The sequence below is a fragment of the Talpa europaea genome, assembly GCF_964194135.1.
Source record: "Talpa europaea genome assembly, chromosome: 2".
Taxonomy (NCBI): Eukaryota; Metazoa; Chordata; class Mammalia; order Eulipotyphla; family Talpidae; genus Talpa; species Talpa europaea.
This window is the reverse complement of record NC_140068.1, coordinates 108,651,169-108,669,453: the sequence shown is the minus strand read 5'-3', so window position 1 is coordinate 108,669,453 and position 18,285 is coordinate 108,651,169. Positions and strand designations below refer to the sequence as shown.

At 42.6% G+C, this 18,285-nt stretch overlaps 1 protein-coding gene and 1 pseudogene across 2 annotated transcripts in view; both read right to left on the bottom strand.

Moving 5' to 3' along the window:
* LOC311167633 (HLA class I histocompatibility antigen, alpha chain G-like) overlaps window positions 1-4,432 on the bottom strand; it is a 59,115-nt pseudogene extending 54,683 nt beyond the window's left edge. The window contains exons 1-3 of the transcript in view: window positions 4,369-4,432; window positions 3,804-4,073; window positions 3,316-3,591 (exon numbers count right to left, since the gene is read on the bottom strand). The product of the transcript in view is annotated as an HLA class I histocompatibility antigen, alpha chain G-like (transcript). The remainder of the gene's footprint in view (window positions 1-3,315; window positions 3,592-3,803; window positions 4,074-4,368) is intronic.
* Window positions 1-18,285, bottom strand: part of LOC311188227 (patr class I histocompatibility antigen, A-2 alpha chain-like) — a gene marked incomplete at both ends in the record, with an annotated part of 424,961 nt that overhangs the window by 114,344 nt on the left and 292,332 nt on the right. The window lies entirely within an intron of this gene.

Sequence of the window (18,285 nt, the reverse complement as noted above, 5' to 3'; positions counted from 1 at the left end):
GCACCGAGTGGACACAAGCCCCATCCCCCTTGGCTCCTCACAGCCTCTCCCGCCCCCACCTGCACAGACTCAGCACAGCAAACCCACAGTTCTGGCTGGTCCTCATGATTCCTCTTTATTCTCAGTTTTTAGGCATTTTCCTAAATAACCCATCACTCCCACATGACAAGGCAAGAAAAACAATTTCATATCCGGATTATTACTTTTTTCAGTAGGGAAGTAAATATTATTTCTCAGGAAAACACAAAGCACTGGCAGGGATGGAGTCAGTCTCGCCTCTGCTGGAGCAGGAAAGTCATCTGGGAGAGAACAGGTCAGTGTGGGGAGGGGCCTGGTGGGCAGGACTGGGCCAGTCTCCCCACCTCCTCACATTATGCTAATGGAAACAGAAAATTCAGATGCCCTTTCCAGCAGTGAAAACTAGGGGAAATTGAAGTCACATAGTGGAGATGAGAAGAAATCCTGCAGCACTCAGTCCCAACAAGGCAGCTGTCTCATACTGTGAAAGTAAATAACCATGAATAAATTCAGAGAATCATGTAAGTGTTGACATTCTCCATAGTCCACCGCATCCTCAGAATGTCCCCTCACAGCTTCCCCATAACCTGGTCCCATCCTCTCTGCCCCAGCCCCTCCCACCGCAGGCCTCCAGGGTCTCACCTTTAGGATCCCTGGGCATTATCATGCTCGGGGGAGAGCAAAACAGAACCTCGTTAGAGCCAGGAGAGATGAGACCACAGGGCTCCCCCATGGGCTCCATCTACACTGTCCCCAGGGGCTCACACTTACTTGTCCCCTGATCCACACTTACCTGCTGCCTGAGTGTAGCTTCCTCCTTGTCCACCTGTGGGAAGAAACATCATGTGTAACCCAGGGAGGATCAGGCCATGAAGTCCAAAGGAATCCCCAAGTCTGGACCACAGGGAAGTTTCCAGAATTGTGACTGAACACTCAGGGCAGGAGCAGAAAATATAGGCAAAGGATTTGAGAGGGGACTGGACCAACTGCCTTCTAGAGTCTGTCCTTAGCAGGGACATTTGCTGGGAATCAGGTCCCCATCGCCAGAAATATCAAAGGGAAGAATTTGTAATTCATTTCCATAAGTGCTTTACAAAAGAGGGTTAGCAATCAACTCTAGATTGGGCAATACAATCTAGTGTGTGGATGTTACTTCTCACTAACCTGGAGAGTAATTTGTACCTGGAACTTTAAAATGACAGTGGAAAGACACCCTACTCCCTTCCCTACCTGAATGCTGCTTCTTCCACATCACAGCTACAGCCACTGTAAATCCAGCGAGTTTAGCTCCAAGGAGAAACAGGCCACCAATGATGAACATGGTAGAGGCAGTGGACTGAGTAGGGGGCACTGGAAGGGAAAAGAAGGTCAGACACTGACCCCTAGTCCTCTAACCTGAGCCTCTGAAGGTCTCCAGAAGGACTCCTAATGCCTCTAAGAAGAGGCTCTAGGCCCACGTCCCTTTCCTCACCCCAACTCAGGACTCGGGGTTCCAGCAGCCCCTCATGCTGCACATGGCATGTGTAACTCTGCTCCTCTCCAGAAGGCACCACCACAGCTGCCCACTTCTGGAAGGTTCCGTCACCCCCAGGCCTGGTATCCACCAGCTCTGTCTCTGGGGTCAGGTCCTCCTCATCTTGCTGCCAGGTCAGGGTGATGTCCGCAGGGTAGAAGCCCAGGGCCCAGCACTTCAGGGTGACCACCTGGTCAGAGGTGGGGTGGTGGGTCACGTATGTCTTTGGGGGATCTGAGGGAGAAGCATCAAAAAATTAACACTTTGTGTTTCCACCATGGACACTAAAGCAGTGTCATGTGACCAACTGCAGAAGGGACAGGACACTGGGTTGGAGAGAGGAAGCACAAAACCCAAAAACCAGCCTGGTCTGGAGACTCTGGGATAATCAGGTGAGAGCCCAGGGTAGGAGGATGCAGGTCTCTTAGGAGGAGAACACAGACTTTTGCTCCTGACTTGAGTGGAGGGTGAATGAAAATCGGGAGTCAGATCCAAAAATGACCTCAGACCAAAAACAAGAACTTGAGAGAGAAACTGATGGTTCCGGGCCTCTCCTGGTGGCGCAGCAGTTGAGCACTGGGCTGAGAAGCTGCCCACCGCCTCTGCAGTGCCGGTTCGATCCCCGGCCGCCGGGCGAGGGTCCCACATGGAGACAGACCTCTCCTGCTGCCCGCTGCTCCCCTCAGCAGTGTATTTCGTCAGTCTGCCTGTTCTGCTCTCCACTCTGGCTCTGGTGAATTCTCTCACCCTCCTGTGCTTCTGACTGCATCCAGTGCTTGTATAAATAAATAAATAAATCTTTAAAAAAAAAAAAAAGCCAAAATAGTCACAGAAGTTCCCCTAAAAAAAAAAGAAAAAGAAAAAGAAATTGATGGTTCCCAAGATGGCTGCCAGGTCAAAAGGGCCAGGTGAAGAGTGATTTCAGGGATGGTCTTATTAGATATTTAGGGCAGTGAGGGCAATGCCTAAGAAAATTAAACACCCAACTATACCCAGGACCCCAGAAGACTCTTGCCAGAGGTGAACAATCCCATGGACATCCAAGACATGCCCAGAGGGTGGAAAAGTAGTTCTCGCTCTTTACTCCCCAACCTACAAAGCACAAGGAAAGCAAGAAGCACCCAGAGAGGGGAATTTCTTGAGATTGGACAGTTTCTGGATAATAAGACATTTTCCCTCTACAAGAAAAGCAATACCTGGAAAAAACCCAAATGCTCTCCCACCCCCAAGGGAAGAGCAGGGGGTGCTGGCTGACACCCAGGCAACTCATGCCCAACCTGCCCCAGCCTGCTCCTGGGGCATAAACCAATATCCCAAGAGCACCTGTGCAGTGCACCCCAGGAAGGGATGGAGGGAGCAGTTATTGTACCCCATATATGACAAAAGCTCCCCACAATTCCCTGGCAGTTGTTTTTCCAAAGGTCTCTACCCACCCAGGTGCCTTTCCCTGAGAATCTTTTACTTGTCTCTAGAAAAACTTTGCTGTTCTTCGGCTAAAGAGGTGGCTGTGAATTCTTCTCACACCATAGTCAAGGACCAAGGAACCCCCAGATCCACAAACACCCAAACCTGACAAGGGTCTCTTCACATTTGGAGAAACTGGACCCCTTAACTGTCCAGATAAAGTGGGGCCCCGTGGGCGCGTATCTCTCAGGTACAGAATATGAACCCGGGCAGACTCCTCCCTCCCCCACCAGAAAGCTGGTGTCATGGTGTGACTCTTGCTCCATTTTCCTCTGACAGGGAGAGGTCTGGAGGCTTGGAAGCCTCCTGGCCCCTCTTACCTGAGCGCTGCAGCGTCTCCTTCCCGTGCTCCAGGTACCTGCTCAGCCACTCCACGCACCTGCCCTCCAGGTAGTTCCTGACGTGCTCCGTCTCCCAGGTCGCCTCCAACTTGCGCCGGGAGATCTGAGCTGCAGTGTCCATAGCGGTCCAGGAGCGCAGGTCCTTGTTGAGGGCCAGGTAATCGGCGCCGTCATAAGCATACTGCTCATGCCCGCGGAGGAGGCGCCCGTCCGGCCCCACGTCACAGCCATACATCTCCTGGAGGGTGTGAGAGCCTGTCCCCGCCCCGTCACCCCGCGGTCACCCAGCCCGCTCCCGCCCCGGGCGGGAAAAACCTAAAATGAAAATGAAAGTCCTGCGGGTTCTTCCCTGGGTCGAGGGTCCGAGCGGATTCTACAGCCTCGGGGTGTAGCTCAGATCCGGAAGGTGAGGGGTACCCGGCACGTGAGGGTGGGGTTCGTGAGCGCCCCGGGCCCGCCCCGCTCACCGGCCTCGCTCTGGTTGTAATAGCCGCGCAGGTTGTTCAGGCTGCGTCGGTACCACGCGGTGTTGTTCCTGGAAATCTGCGTCTCCCCCTCCCAGTACTCCGGCCCCTCCTGCTCTGCCCAGGGCGCCAGCGGCTCCATCCTCTGGCCCGGGGAGTCGCTGTCGAACCGCGCGAACTGCGTGTCGTCCACGTAGCCCACCGAGATCATTCGGGGCTCCCCGAGCCCGGGCCGGGACATCATGGTGAAGAAAAACCTCAGGGAGTGGGAGCCTGGGGGCGGGAGGGGAGACCCGGGCTGAGCCTCCTCCCTGTGCAGGTTCGGGGTCCCAGGGAGATGGGGCTGGAGCGGATGAGGGGCGAGGGGCTCATAAGATTTATACCGGGCAGCGGGTAGACCTCGGGTACCAAGAAAACGGGAGGTTGGGAGGGACAGAAAGGGATCTGGAGAACAGCGGGGCCCAGGGGTCACAACGGGTTGGCAGAGGAGGCTGCCTTCCTGGGGTCCTGGGGGTCCTCTTGATCCTCCCTCCAGCAGCAACTGTTTCCCTCCCAACCCCACACTCACCCGCCCAGGTCTCTGTCAGCGCCAGGATCGCCAAGAGCAGCAGCAGGAGGGGCGGGAGCTTCATGATCCTAGTCTTAGGGGTAAGGGGAGCATCTGAGGTGGGTGCAGACTTTATTACTGGGGCGCTGATGATGCTGCTCCGCTTCTCGAGAAAACCTCCAGGCAGTGGGAGTGAGAACGAGGAGGAGTCACAGGGCAGGGGCAGGAGGCCCCCACAGATGTGAGAAGAGGAAATAAAACTGCTGGGAGGCAGATCACCCCCCTGACACTGCCTTAGGGGCTGAGACCCCAGAACCAAATCCTGGGACTTGGGTCTTTGCCTTGCCTGCTCCTCTCCTGCACGGAGACCTGGTCACACTGTCCCCCTGAGTTCCCAGAGATGGTTTCAGGTTCTCTGTAGTCTGACCAATAGTGAGGACGCCAAGTATAATTGTTATGTGGGTTGTAGCTACTAATATTTTCTACACTAGGAATAAAACTGTTGTTAAAAATGCTATTATTTCATTTAGGCTCATGTTAATTACCTATTGGATATAAACAGAAAGTGTTTTTTTTTTTTTTTTATAGAGGCATGTTTTATTTATTTATTTATTTGTTTGTTTGTTCTGTTTACACATGCACTGGGTACAGTCAGAAGCGCGGGAGGGTGAGAGAATTCACCAGAGCCAGAGCGGGTAGCAGAGTAGGCAGAAGGACCGAAGCACACTGCTGAGGGGAGCAGCGGGCGGCAGGAGAGGTCTGCGCACCATGTGGGACCCTCCTCCGGTGGCCGGCGAGCAGCCGGGGATCGAACCGGCGCCACAGAGGCCGCGGGCAGCTTCGCAACCCAGCGCTCAACCACTGTGCCACCGGGGAGGCCCTAAACAGAAAGTGTTTTTAAAACAAAAATATCTACTTCTGAAAATAATCAGGGCATGAGAAGAGTGGGTATTTTACAGTTTATATTTTTTCAAGTATGTTCCTTGCCCGTTTCATTAGAAGACAGATTTTCGTAGTTTCTTCTGCATTTTCCTATTGTTTGGGTTGAAGTCTATGAAAAAATATATACAACCTCACACACACACATATATACAACCTCACACACACGCAGGAGTAGTATTTAATTATGTTTTCAGATAATTAGGAATACTCAACTTTGATACTCAATCAAAACAGTGCAAGTAGTAATTTCTCAAGTGCTACCTGCAAGCCTGAAACAATATCATTGAATGTTTCCTATTGTTACATTCCAAAGGCCTCCCCTTGCAGATTGAAGTGATTTTTAAAAAATCACTATATATATATATATATTGTTCATTTTTTTCAGAAACAGGAAATTTTTATTTAAATAGTGTAGTCTTAATTTCTTTAATATAGCCCCGCCCCCCAAATCTGAAGAAAACAAAGTCTTGTATGGCAATGAGTGAGCACATAGGAAAAAGGCGGAGACAGAGAAGCTGTCTCTTCTGCATGGTTTATTTTCCCTTTTCCCATTTATTTAATGCTCTCTTTGTGAAATAAGTTTCACCAGATAATGTGTGAGCATTTTATTTCCTGTTAACTTTATATTACAAAATCTGTCCTACTGTAACAATACAGAACTAGCTGTTTTACTGCACCAGTGTTATAGGCAATTTCAGTATATTATGAACCAATCAAAGAATGTTTACTTTCCGCAAACTGGTGAATTATAGAAAGCAATCCAGATTGTGGTTTACATTGTTCATTTTTAAACAATGTTTGCTTCCAAACCCCAGGTGTAGTCTCCGTACAATTTCCTTCACCAATGCACTGGGGCACCATCACCACAGTCCCCTGTGCTCCTCCCTCCCTCCCTCTGATCCCTCTCCCTCCTCCTCCCCTGCAGGATGTCTCTGATTTATAATTGTGTTTGTTTTTGTTTTGTTATGTTTTGTATTATTATTATTTCCCCCTGACGTCTTATTTGGTTCCCCTATATTCCTCCTATAAAATATCATCTGATATTTTTCTTTTCCTTCTCACTTATTTCACTGAGCATAGTTCCTTTTAGCTCCATCCACGTTGCTGCGAATGGCATGAGTTTATCTTTTTTGATTGCTGCACAGTATTCCATTGTGTATATGTACCACATCTTCTTGATCCAGTCATCTATTTTTGGGCATTTGGGTTGTTTCCAGGTTTTACCTATTATAAATAGTGCTGCAATAAACATAGGGGTGCTGGTATTTTTTTTGAACAAGTGTTTTTACGTCTCTTGGGTAGATCCCCAGGAGTGGAATTGCTGTGTTGTATGGTAGCTCCATTTTTAGTAGACTGAGGATCTTCCAGGCAGCTTTCCATAGTAGTTGGATCAGTTTGCACTCTCATCAGCAATGCAGGAGAGTTCCTTTTTCACCACATCCTCGCCAACATTTGTTGTTGCTAGTTTTTTTAATATGTGCCATTCTCACTGGTGTAAGATGGTATCTCATGGTAGTTTTGATTTGCATTTCCCTGATGACAAGTGATGTTGAACATTTTTTCATATGCCTGTTGGCCATTTGCATTTCCTCTTTGGAGAAGTTTCTTTTTAGCTCTTCTGCCCATTTTTTGACTGGATTATTTTCTTTGTTGTTGTTGAGTCTCATCAGCTCTTTGCAGATTTTTGTGATCAGTTCTTTATCATTAGTGTTGTGTGCAAAAATGTTCTCCCAGTTGGTGGGGTTTCTCTTTGTTTTGGTTACTGTCTCTTTTGCTGTGCAGAAGCTCTTTAATTTCATGTAGTCCCAGCTGTTTATCTTTGCCTTCACTATCATTGCTTTGGGTGATGTGTCTGTAAAGCTGTCTTTGAGGTGCATGTCATGTAGTGTTTTGCCTATGTATTTTATGGTTTCAGGTCTTATGTCTAGTTCTTTAATCCATTTTGAGTTGGTTTTTGTGCATGGTGTGAGGTAGTAATCAAGCTTCATTCTTTTGCATGTAGCTACCAAGTTTTCCCAGCACCATTTGTTGAACAAACTTTCTTTGTTCCAGTGCATATTCTTTGCTCTTTCGTCAAAGATTAGTTGACCATAAATCTGTGGGTTTATTTCTGGGTTTTCTATTTGGTTCCATTGGTCCATGTGTCTGTTCTTATTCCAATACCATGCAGTTTTGGTTATTATGGCTTTGTAGAAGAGTTTAAGATCTGGGAGTGTGATGCCTCCATTCCCCCCTTTTTTTTTCAGGAGGGTTTTGGCTATTCAGGGTTTTTGGTGGCTCCATATGAATTTCATTGACATTTGTTTTATTTCTTTGAAGAATGACATTGAAATTTTTATTGGAATATCATTGAATCTGTAGATTGCTTTTGGTAGGATGGCCATTTTGATAATGTTAATTCTTCCAATCCATGAGCATGGCTGTCTTTCCATTTCTTTGTGTCTTCTTCTATTTCTTTTAAAAGTGTTTTATAGTTTTCTTTGTATAGGTCCTTTACCTCTTTTGTTAGGTTTATTCCCAAGTATTGATTTTTTTTGTTTCATTAATAAAAGGGATGGTTTTCTTGATTTCTTCTTCTTCAGATTTATTGTTTGTGTATAGGGAGGCTACTGATTTTTGTGTGTTGATTTTGTATCCTGCCACTTTACTGAACTGGTTGATTATTTTGAATAGTTTTTCTGTGGACTTTTTAGGGTTCTCTATGTATATTATCATATCGTCCGTAAATAGTGATAATTTTACTTCTTTCCCTATTTGGATTCCTTGTATGTCTTTCTCTTGTCTTATTGCCCTGCTAGGACCTCCAGTATTATATTGAAGAGAGAGAGGACAACCTTGACTTATTCCTGATCTTAAAGTAAAGGCCTTCAGCTTTTTGCCATTGAGAATAATGTTGGCAGTGAGTTTGTCGTATATGGCTTTTATCATGTTAAGGTATGTTCCTTGTATCCTGAGGATTTCAAGGGCCTTCACCATAAATGGATGCTGGACTTTGTCAAATGCTTTCTCAGCATCTATTGATATGATCATATGGTTTTTATTTTTCTTTTTGTTGATGTGTTGGATTACACTTACCGATTTTCATATGTTGAGCCATCCTTGTGCCCCTGGGATGAATCTCACTTGATTGTGTTGTACTATCCCTTTGATGCATTGTTGAATTCTGTTGGCAAGGATTTTGTTGAGGAATTTTGCATCAGTGTTCATTAGGGAGATTGGCCTGTAATTTTCTTTTTTTGTGTTGTCTTTGTTTGGTATTAGTGTAATGTTGGCTTCATAGAATGTATTTGATAGTATTCCTTCTTTTTCAATTTTTAAAAAGAGTTTGTGTAGGATAGGCACCAATTCACTGATGAACGTTTGGTAGAATTCATTTGTGAAGCCGTCTGGGCCTGGGATTTTTTTTGTGGGGAGTGCTTTGATTACTGCCTCAATTTTGCTGCTTATAATTGGTCTGTTTTGTTGTCCTATTTCTTCTTTGTCCAGCTTTGGATGATTATATCATTCTAAGAATTTGTCCATCTCTTCTAGGTTGTTGAATTTGTTTGCATATAAGTGTTCATAGTAATCTCTGATTATTCTTTTGATTTCTACTGAGTCTGTTGTGATTTCTCTTCTTTCATGTGTTTCTCCTCTTATATGTGTTTTCTCCTGTTTTGTCTTTGTGAAGCTGGCTAGAGTTTTGTCTATTTTATTTATTTTTTAAAGAACCAAATTTTTGTTTCGTTGATCTTTTGGATTTTTTAAAAATTTCCAATTCATTTATTTCTGCTTTGATTTTTTATTATCTCCTTTCTTCTACTTGCTTTAGGGTGTTTTTTTTTGTTGTTGTTCTTTTTCTAGCTCTTTGAGATGTGAGATTAGGTTGTTTCTTTTGAGTTCTTTCTTGTTTCTTGATGTGAGCCTGTATTGCTATATATTTTCCTCTTATTATTGCTTTTGCTGCATCCCATACATTCTGGAAAGTGGTGTGCTCCTTGTCGTTAACTCAAAGTATTTTTGAATTTCTTCTTTGATCTCCTCATTAGTTCAGTGGTCTTCCAGTAGTGTAGATTTCAATCTCCATGAAGTGGGAGGGTTCCTTGTTTTCTTTTCATGATTTATTTCTAGCTTGATGCCTTTATGATCAGAGGAAATAGTTGGAATGATTTTGATCTTCATGTATCTGTTGATGTTTGTATTGTGGCCCAGTATGTGATAGATTCTGGAGAATGATCCATGTGCACTTGAGAAAAATGTGTACTTGGATATTTTTGGGTGCAGTGTCCTATAGATGTCTGTTAATTCCATGAGTTCTATGTCTTTATTTAGGACTCTAGTCTTTGTTTATTTTTTGTCTTGTTGATCTGTCCATTGGTGAGAGTGGGGTGTTGAAGTCTCCCACTATATATGTATCTTCTTTAATGTCTGTTTTCAGAGCCAATAATAATTGTCTAATATATTTTGGTGCTCCTTCATTTGGTGAGTATATGTTGATGAGTGTTATATCTTCCTGATGCATTGTCTCCCTGATCATACTATAGTGTCTGTCTATGTCTTGTCTTACCTTTTTTAATTTGAAATCTATTTCATCTGATATAAGTATGGCTGTTCCTGCCTTCTCTTTTGGTCCATTTGCTTGTAGGATTGTTTTCCAACCTTTTACTTTCAGTCTATGTTTATCTTTTGTAGTTAAATGTGTTTCCTGGAGACAGCAGAAGGTTGGATTTTGTTTTTTAATCCAGCCTGCTACTCTGTGTCTTTTTATTGATGAGTTAATCCATTTACATTTAGAGTTAATATTGATATGTTGGCATCTGTGTTTGCCATTTGTTTGTCTTTTTTTGTGATTTTATTCCTTGCTTTATTCTGTTCTTGTTCATTCCTCTGTTGGTTTTGGTGTTAGGACTTCTTGTAGAATTATTTTTGGAGTGGGGGTATAGTTGTAATGAATTTCTTGAGTTTCTGTTTGTCTGAGAAGGTCCATAGTTTTTCTTCGTAGAGGAAGGAGAGCTTTGCAGGGTAAAGTATTCTTGGTTGGCATTTGCTGTCTTGAAGTTTGCTGAATATGTTTCTCTATTCTCTTCTTGTCCGTAATGTTTCTTTGGGGAAGTCTGAAGTTAACCTGATTGGTTTTCCCTTATAAGTTATCTGTTTCTTCCCCCTTGCCAATTTCATTATTTTTTCCTTGTCTTGGACTCTTGCCAAGTTTTACTATTCTGTGTCTTGCTGTAGTTTACTTTTCATTGTGGTAATTGGGTGTTCTTCTCACTTCGTGTATGTCTATATTCATCTTTTTCATGCTTGGGAAGTTTTCTTCAATTATCTCCTTGAATAATTTCTCCGTTTCTTTGTCTCTCTCCTCACCTTCTAGAATGCCTATAACTCTTACATTTCCTTTCTTGATGGAGTCTGATAATTGTCTAAGAGTCTCCTCATACTGCTTTGTTTGCACTTCTCTCTCCTTTTCTCTTTTGGCTCTTTTTATTTCTGTATCTTCGATAGCACTGATCCGTTCTTCCATTTCATCAATTCTGTTTTCATTGCTTTTCTCAGAGTTCTTTATCTCCTCTAATAATCTTTTAATCTCCTGCATTTCTTTCTTTTTTTTTTTAAGATTTATTTATTTATTTATACAAGCACTGGGTGCAGTTAGAAGCATCGGAGGGTAAGAGAATTCACCAGAGCCAGAGGGGAGAGCAGAGCAGCCAAACTGACGAAGTACACTGCTGAGGGGAGCATCGGGCAGCAGGAGAGGTCTGCGCCATGTGGGACCCTCGACTGGTGGCAGGGGGCGCTGCAGGGGCTGCAGGCAGATTCGCAACCCAGCGCTCAACTGCTGCGCCACCGGGGAGGTGCTCTCCTGTGTTTCTTTCCTTTCTTAAGGTCTCAATTTCATTCTTCGGTTCAGTGATTTTTTTTGTCTCAAATCATTTCTTCCCTTTTGTTTTCTTTCTGCTTTTTAATCATGATGATCATTAATTCTCTATCTGACAGGCGGAGAAGCTCTTCCATGTCATTGTTGAGCTCTGGTGACTGTCTTTCTTTTTGTGGTATTTCCTCCTGCTGGCTTGCTTGGTTATTTATATCTTTTCTTTTCCTGTCTGGCTATTTGTAGGTCTCTGCGGAGTCCTCATTTTTCTCTAATGGCACCTGGAGCTGTTTGCTCACCTCCGCAGCAATTCTTGCATGGTTCTCCACATTTCCAGTTCACAGGGTGCGGTGCCTTGAAATAGTTCCTTTCCACTCACAGTCCCACTTGATGTGTAGTTTGTTCTTTTTGGTTGTTTTTGTTTTTTTTGTGTTTTTTTTTTTTCCCTCTTTTCTGTTGGTCGGAGAGTGCCAACTTTGTGGGTGGGGGAGGGTAGCAGGGTTCTGAGCTTTCCTCTCTTCTAGTCCTCTTTTATGGCAACTTTCTTCTTTGGGCAGTTTTCCAGAGTCGCCCCTTTATCTTCCGTGTCCCAGTTCTCGCAGGGACATACCGCTTTTCCTCCCTATAAACTTTTATTTTTTATGGGAGGACTTACTTGCAGCGTTTCCCTGCCACCGTGTTGATCTCTCCAATTTATCTTTTTTTTTTTCAAGTAACTATTAGATTTATAGTATGTCTTTTTCATAATTGTGGTTCCATACACTACCTAAGTGTTTCTTAAGACAAATGTACCTTTTATATTGTTCTCTTAAAGGTAGGCTTAGCTACTTGAGGACCTTAATAATATCACATGTCTTTTAGAATAAATTTATAAAATACCTCAAAAAGGTCAAGTGAAGTTTCATTTGTTATTACTCTCAATTTTAAAGATTAATTTAGGGAGCAATTGATATTTTTATAAGATTATGATCCCCTCCAAGAACACAAAATGATTGTCCATTACCTCAAATCATATTCAGTAACTGTTTTTTAGAGTTTTACATTTTACATGAATTATTAATTAACTTAATCATTAGATACCTTATGAATTATTGGCTACTATAAATGATATCTAATTTTTATTGGATTTCTTATTGAATAGTCTAGTGTAGGGAAATGCTCTTCATCTTTCTAATAGTTCTTAAGATTGAAAACATTGATCAATTATTTTTTATTTTAAAAGTTTGCTGTTATTTTTTCCTAAGTAGATTATCATACGATCTGCAAATAAACAATATTTTCATCCAGTCCTTTCACTTTTCTTTCTTCCTTTGTGCATTAGCCTGAACTCCAGCACTATGTTTATGTAGTAATTAGAGTAAGACTTCCTATCTTGGGCACCTAAGATTTTTCTATTATATTATATAAGATGAGAAAATTTTATTTGATTCCTAGTTCCTTAGCTGTTTTTCAAAAATTGTAGATGAATATTTAACTTTATAAAAAATACCTCTTATTAGTTGGTTGAGAAAAACAGATTTTTTTTAGTTGACAAATATTGTGAATTATTGTAATATATTTATTATATTGAAACATTGCTGCATTCTAAAGATTTCCCATTTGACCTTGGTGTATTAATATTAATTTTAATACTTTTGAATTCAGTTTATATGTAATTATTTGTTAGTTTCATGTATGGTCAAGGTAAAATGAGTATTTTTTTTCCTGAGTTCTCTATACCTCAAATTGGAATGAAATTAATTAGCTGAGCAGCTTTAAATTTTCTATTTTTTGAAAAAAAGTACATAAGACAAGTTCCTTGAATGTTTGCAGGAATTCACTTGTGAAACCATCTGGGCTTTTAAATTTTATTATTTTTATCAGAAGTCATTTACAAAGTTTTCCATTTTTTCAGTATGTATTGGTATAGTCAAATTTTATATTTTTCCTTATGTTAATTTTGGTAAATTTTTGTAGGAATTTACCTGTCTTATCAAGGTTTTCAAGTTTATTAGCATATACTTTTCACAATACTCTTTATTATGTTTCACATCTCTGTCTAGCTATAACTCTAACCCCCTTTCATTCTGTATTTGTTAATCATTTTTTCTCCCCTTTATTTGTGGTCAATTTTGTTTTAAGTCTGAATAATAGCCAACATCTTTTTAAAGAGGCAGTTTTTGGTTTTGTAAGTCTTCACTCTGTAGTTTTTGTTCTCTTAAATTGCTTTCTGTTCTTATCTTTATACTTTCCTCCGTCTTATTTCCTTTTTTTAAAAATAAATTTTATTTTTATATTCCCCATACAATTGCAATTCCTTCTTATTTCTTAAGGTTTGCTCAACTGCTCTCTTTTTTCCAAATGTTTGAGAAGAAATTTTAGGTCATTTATTTTTGTCTTTCTTTGTTCTAATAAATTTCAGGTCTAAAATTCTTTTTTTTTTTAAGATTTATTTATTTATTTATACAAACACTGGGTACAGTCAGAAGCGCAAGAGGGTGAGAGAATTCACCAGAGCCAGAGCAGGGAACAGAACAGGCAGACTGATGAAATATACTGCTGCGGGGAGCAGCAGGAGAGACAGGAGAGGTCTGCTGTGCCATGTGGGACCTCGCTGGCAGCCGGGGATCAAACTGGCACCACAGAGGCTGTGAGCAGCTTCGCAGCCCAGCGCTCAACCGCTACGCTAGTAGAGGAGGCCCTGAGGGCATAAAATTCTTTCTATGTAATATTTTAGCTGTGTCCCATGAAATTTAACATGTAACATTTCTATCACCTGGTTCTAAATGAATTAATTTCCTTTACGACTGCCTTTTAATCCATACTATTTACCAATATCTTGTTAGTTTGCAAACCATGAGAATTTTAAATATCCTTTCATTATCAACTTCTAATTTTATCACAGCAAGGCTGCAGAATATAGTTTTATTTAAAGATACTGATACTTTGGAATTTACTGACTTTTTCTTTGTGCGATAATTCGTATTCTATTTCAGTAAATGTTCTATGTGACTTGAAAACACACATACACAGGTTTATTTTTTACAATGAATCTTTTGAAATCTTGTACATAATTTTATTTCCTTAGCTTTCACTATCCTGTAGTTCAAAGCCAATTGATTTTTACCTAACTATAATCAGCTGATAAATACGTGTCCTGTTAAACTGACTCTTTTGGGGGGGGGGGAACACAAAAGTCCTGACTGATAGCATTGCTGGTTTCTGTAATGTACATAATCCTTCATGACAATATAAAGCTACAAATGATCAACAAATGACTTGCAAAATTCCTGAATATTTTACAATCTAGTGTTTTAGTGTTAGCATTAAGACAGTTCCAGCACACCATTACAAATATATATTCATGTTGTATATATATATATATATTTTTGTTTAGAGAAACAAAAAGTTTATTGAGGAGAAAAGGAACAGAAATAAAATCTCATGTTGTATATTGTTAGCTGTGTATTAGTTTTACCTCTTGGCTTCATTTATTTTATTATTTTATTTTTAAAAAGATTTATTTATTTATTTATACGAGCACTGGGTACAGTCAGAAGTGTGGGAGGGTGAGAGAATTCACCGGAGCCAGAGCGGGGAACAGGACAGGCAGACTGACGAAGTACACTGCTGAAGGGAGCAGTGGGCGGGGCAGGAGAGAGCTGCACACCACTGGGGAGGGCCTTACTGCCCCAGCCAGATAAGACACCAGCAAGCACTAAGAAAAGAGCCTCACACTGTGGGGCTGAAGATTTCCAAAGAGCCTCACACCGTGGGGCTGAAGATTCCTTGTGCCGCACACCGTGGGGCTGAAGATTTATCTATAACCTATATACATCCCTTTGTTTTTTGTTATTGGTCATAAAAAGAGAAAAACTTCTCAGAAAGTACAATGGGCAATAAATTATACATATAGAATACTGTAAATAAATGGCACAAAGAAATACCTGCTTAAAAACTAACATTGTAAATTTGGCCTGCCTGACAATGGGAAAGAGTTTGTTATACATGAGCATGCCTGACAAGCAACCCAGGACAACAATTATAGTAAGCCCTTCTTTTGCTTTTTTTCAGAAGCTTCTTGGGAAAGTTTTTAAATGAAGTTAATTGTGTTAAGAAGTTTCTTGGTAGAAAACCCTGCTAGCTGATAACCAAAAAGCAGCTGGTCTCCTGTTGAAGGCCATTTGAATAGAAGACTCTTTTGATGCTTAGGCTTTAGCTGATAGGGGTGTACTGGCGGCTATCAGCTGTGTTAGGTATTTGTCTAGACAGAAATAATAAGTTTTAGCGTAAGGTTTAGTTTTTTATCTATTAACCTTGAAGGTTGCCTTCTTGCTGAGAGCCTGTAGCAGCCAAAAGTCTATGGGAGAAAAAATACCCTGATTGCTTTTTTGCTTTGCTTCCATACATATGATGACATAATCTCACTGCTTGCCTTAATGTATAAAGACTAGCCGAGACCCTCAGAGACAGACATACTAACACAAGACATTGCATATGTCTGATCAATTCCTCAATTTCACCGACGCCGTCCCATCCTTCAGGAACCCCTGACACCCACACTGCTGAAGGGAGCGGTGGGAGGGGCAGGAGAGGTCTGCACGCCACGTGGGACCCTCGCAAGTGACCGGGGATCGAACCGGTGCTCAACTGCTGTGCCAAACAGGGAGGTCCTATTTTCTTTATTTTCTTTTTGCTCAATTTTGCTCTTCTTCTTCTTCTTCTCCTTCTCCTTCTCCTTCTCCTTCTCCTTCTCCTTCTCCTTCTCCTTCTCCTTCTCCTTCTCCTTCTCCTTCTCCTTCTCCTTCTCCTTCTCCTTCTCCTTCTCCTTCTCCTTCTCCTTCTCCTTCTCCTTCTCCTTCTCCTTCTCCTTCTCCTTCTCCTTCTCCTTCTTCTTCTTCTTCTTCTTCTTCTTCTTCTTCCTTCTTCTTCTTCCTCCTCCTTCCTCCTTCCTCCTCCTCCTCCTTCTTCTTCTTCTTCTTCTTCTTCTTCTTCTTCTTCTTCTTCTTCTTCTTCTTCTTCTTCTTCTTCTTCTTCTTCTTCTTCTTCTTCTTCCTTCTTCTTCTTCCTCCTCCTTCCTCCTTCCTCCTCCTCCTCCTCCTCCTCCTCCTCCTCCTCCTCCTCCTCCTCCTCCTCCTCCTCCTCCTCCTCCTCCTCCTCCTCCTCCTCCTCCTCCTCCTCCTCCTCCTCCTCCTCCTCCTCCTCCTCCTCCTCCTCCTCCTCCTCCTCCTCCTCCTCCTCCTCCTCCTCCTCCTCCTCCTCCTCCTCCTCCTCCTCCTCCTCCTCCTCCTCCTCCTCCTCCTCCTCCTCCTCCTCCTCCTCCTCCTCCTCCTCCTCCTCCTCCTCCTCCTCCTCCTCCTCCTCCTCCTCCTCCTCCTCCTCCTCCTCCTCCTCCTCCTCCTCCTCCTCCTCCTCCTCCTCCTCCTCCTCCTCCTCCTCCTCCTCCTCCTCCTCCTCCTCCTCCTCCTCCTCCTCTTCTTCTTCTTCTTCTTCTTCTTTTAAAAGGGTGTATGTCCCTTTAAGATGTAATAAACCTTTTTGAAATGAGGAGCACAAGGACAAAATTCTTTGGCAAGAAAGAAAAAGACAGCTTTTGGGTTTCAAAAAGTTGAAATCCTATCTTAGCCTTCAGTCTTTGCTGTGTTTTTTTGGCACATTGCTCACTTGTGCAGCTCAAGCACCACCAGGACTCATGGGGGTTCACACCTAGAGTTGGGGGATTCCCTTCTCTAGCTGGGGATTCCCTTGTCTAGCTATGCTCTGGGGAGATTCCCTGCCTCCCCCCATAGGGCCCCTTTCCTTAGTTCCTCTGGTCAGAAACTTGGTGCTTCTCTTAGAGATTAAGCACTTGCTGCTGAGGCTGTCCAGCTCTGCACCCCAGGCCTGATGGTGGGGCTAAGCCCTGATAGGAGAGAGGGGGAAAATAGCAAACCAGGTCTGGGAGGGTTGTCTCCCCAAGTTCTGTCTCTTCACAATCCACCTGCTGGTTTCTCTTCCGGGGTTCTCAGTACTTGTTCCTTATCACCCGCCAGTCTCAGGTTGTGATCAATGGGAGTGATAGGCTCTTAAACTGTAATTTTAAATTTCGAAATAAATCAAATATCATGGCTCAAAACAACCCAAGTATCTAGATGTTTTAGATCTCCCCCACCCCCCGCCCCGCCCCAAACCAAACATCCTCTCTAGGGCATAGGGTTGTTTTTGGAGTATTCTGAATTTGTGTATTAGCCTGAGATGGAAAAAGAAAAGCAGGCAGAAGCTTCCGGGGGTGGGGGGTGGGGGGAGCCTGCCATTATTTTATTAAAGGTGTGATCACTTATTAGCAAACTGGCACTGAATGCCAGAATTTCAAACCACCCCAGAAGCATTCAACACCACTTGATAAAGGAGGAAGTGAGACCCACAGAAGTGGGGTGATTTGTCCTGCTGATCGGGATGCACATGGCAAAGATGGCCTGGGAAGTGGCTTGTTTAATACACTGAAGACATCCAGTAACCACACTCTTAAGTGCCAACTAATGTGCCGAGCTAACTATTGCAGGTTTCAAAAAGGAGATGATGCATGAAGTTGAGGGCATAGAAAGTTTATATAACAGGAGAGAAAGAACATATGGTAAAACTAAACCCCAGAGCTATTTTTGAATTTGAAATTTGGTCTAGTGACTTACTCTTTCCTTTATAGAAGTAGTAATAGTACTGATGTAAGTACTAACAGATAAAGTTTGGGTTCTAAGAGACAAAGTTTATAAGCATTTAGATAATGCCTGGTTCAATAAATGTAGCTTTTTTGGGATTATTGTTATTATTCTTTGAAATTCACAAGTGCTCCCAGAACATTTAAGCATTTGCCATGCTTTGATCTCCAGTGTGAACGAATGCTTGATGAACAGAATTCTTTTACAAGAGCATTTGTTGGAGTCCTCAGCTCATTCAGGTGTCTACCCCCCTATCAGTCCAGCTTTAAGGGAATGACTCCCTACTCCTCACTTGCACCCTCACCCTTGTGGTGTCAGAATAAGAACGTTATCATTTTGGATATTTCAGAATCACTCAATACCTGTCACAGTATGTATAGGATTCTTTCTAGTATGCCCACCCTCTCCTCTGAGAAGGGTGTTTTAGGTCTGGGGGCAAAGAAATAAAAGGGGCGTACTGACCTCTGGGAA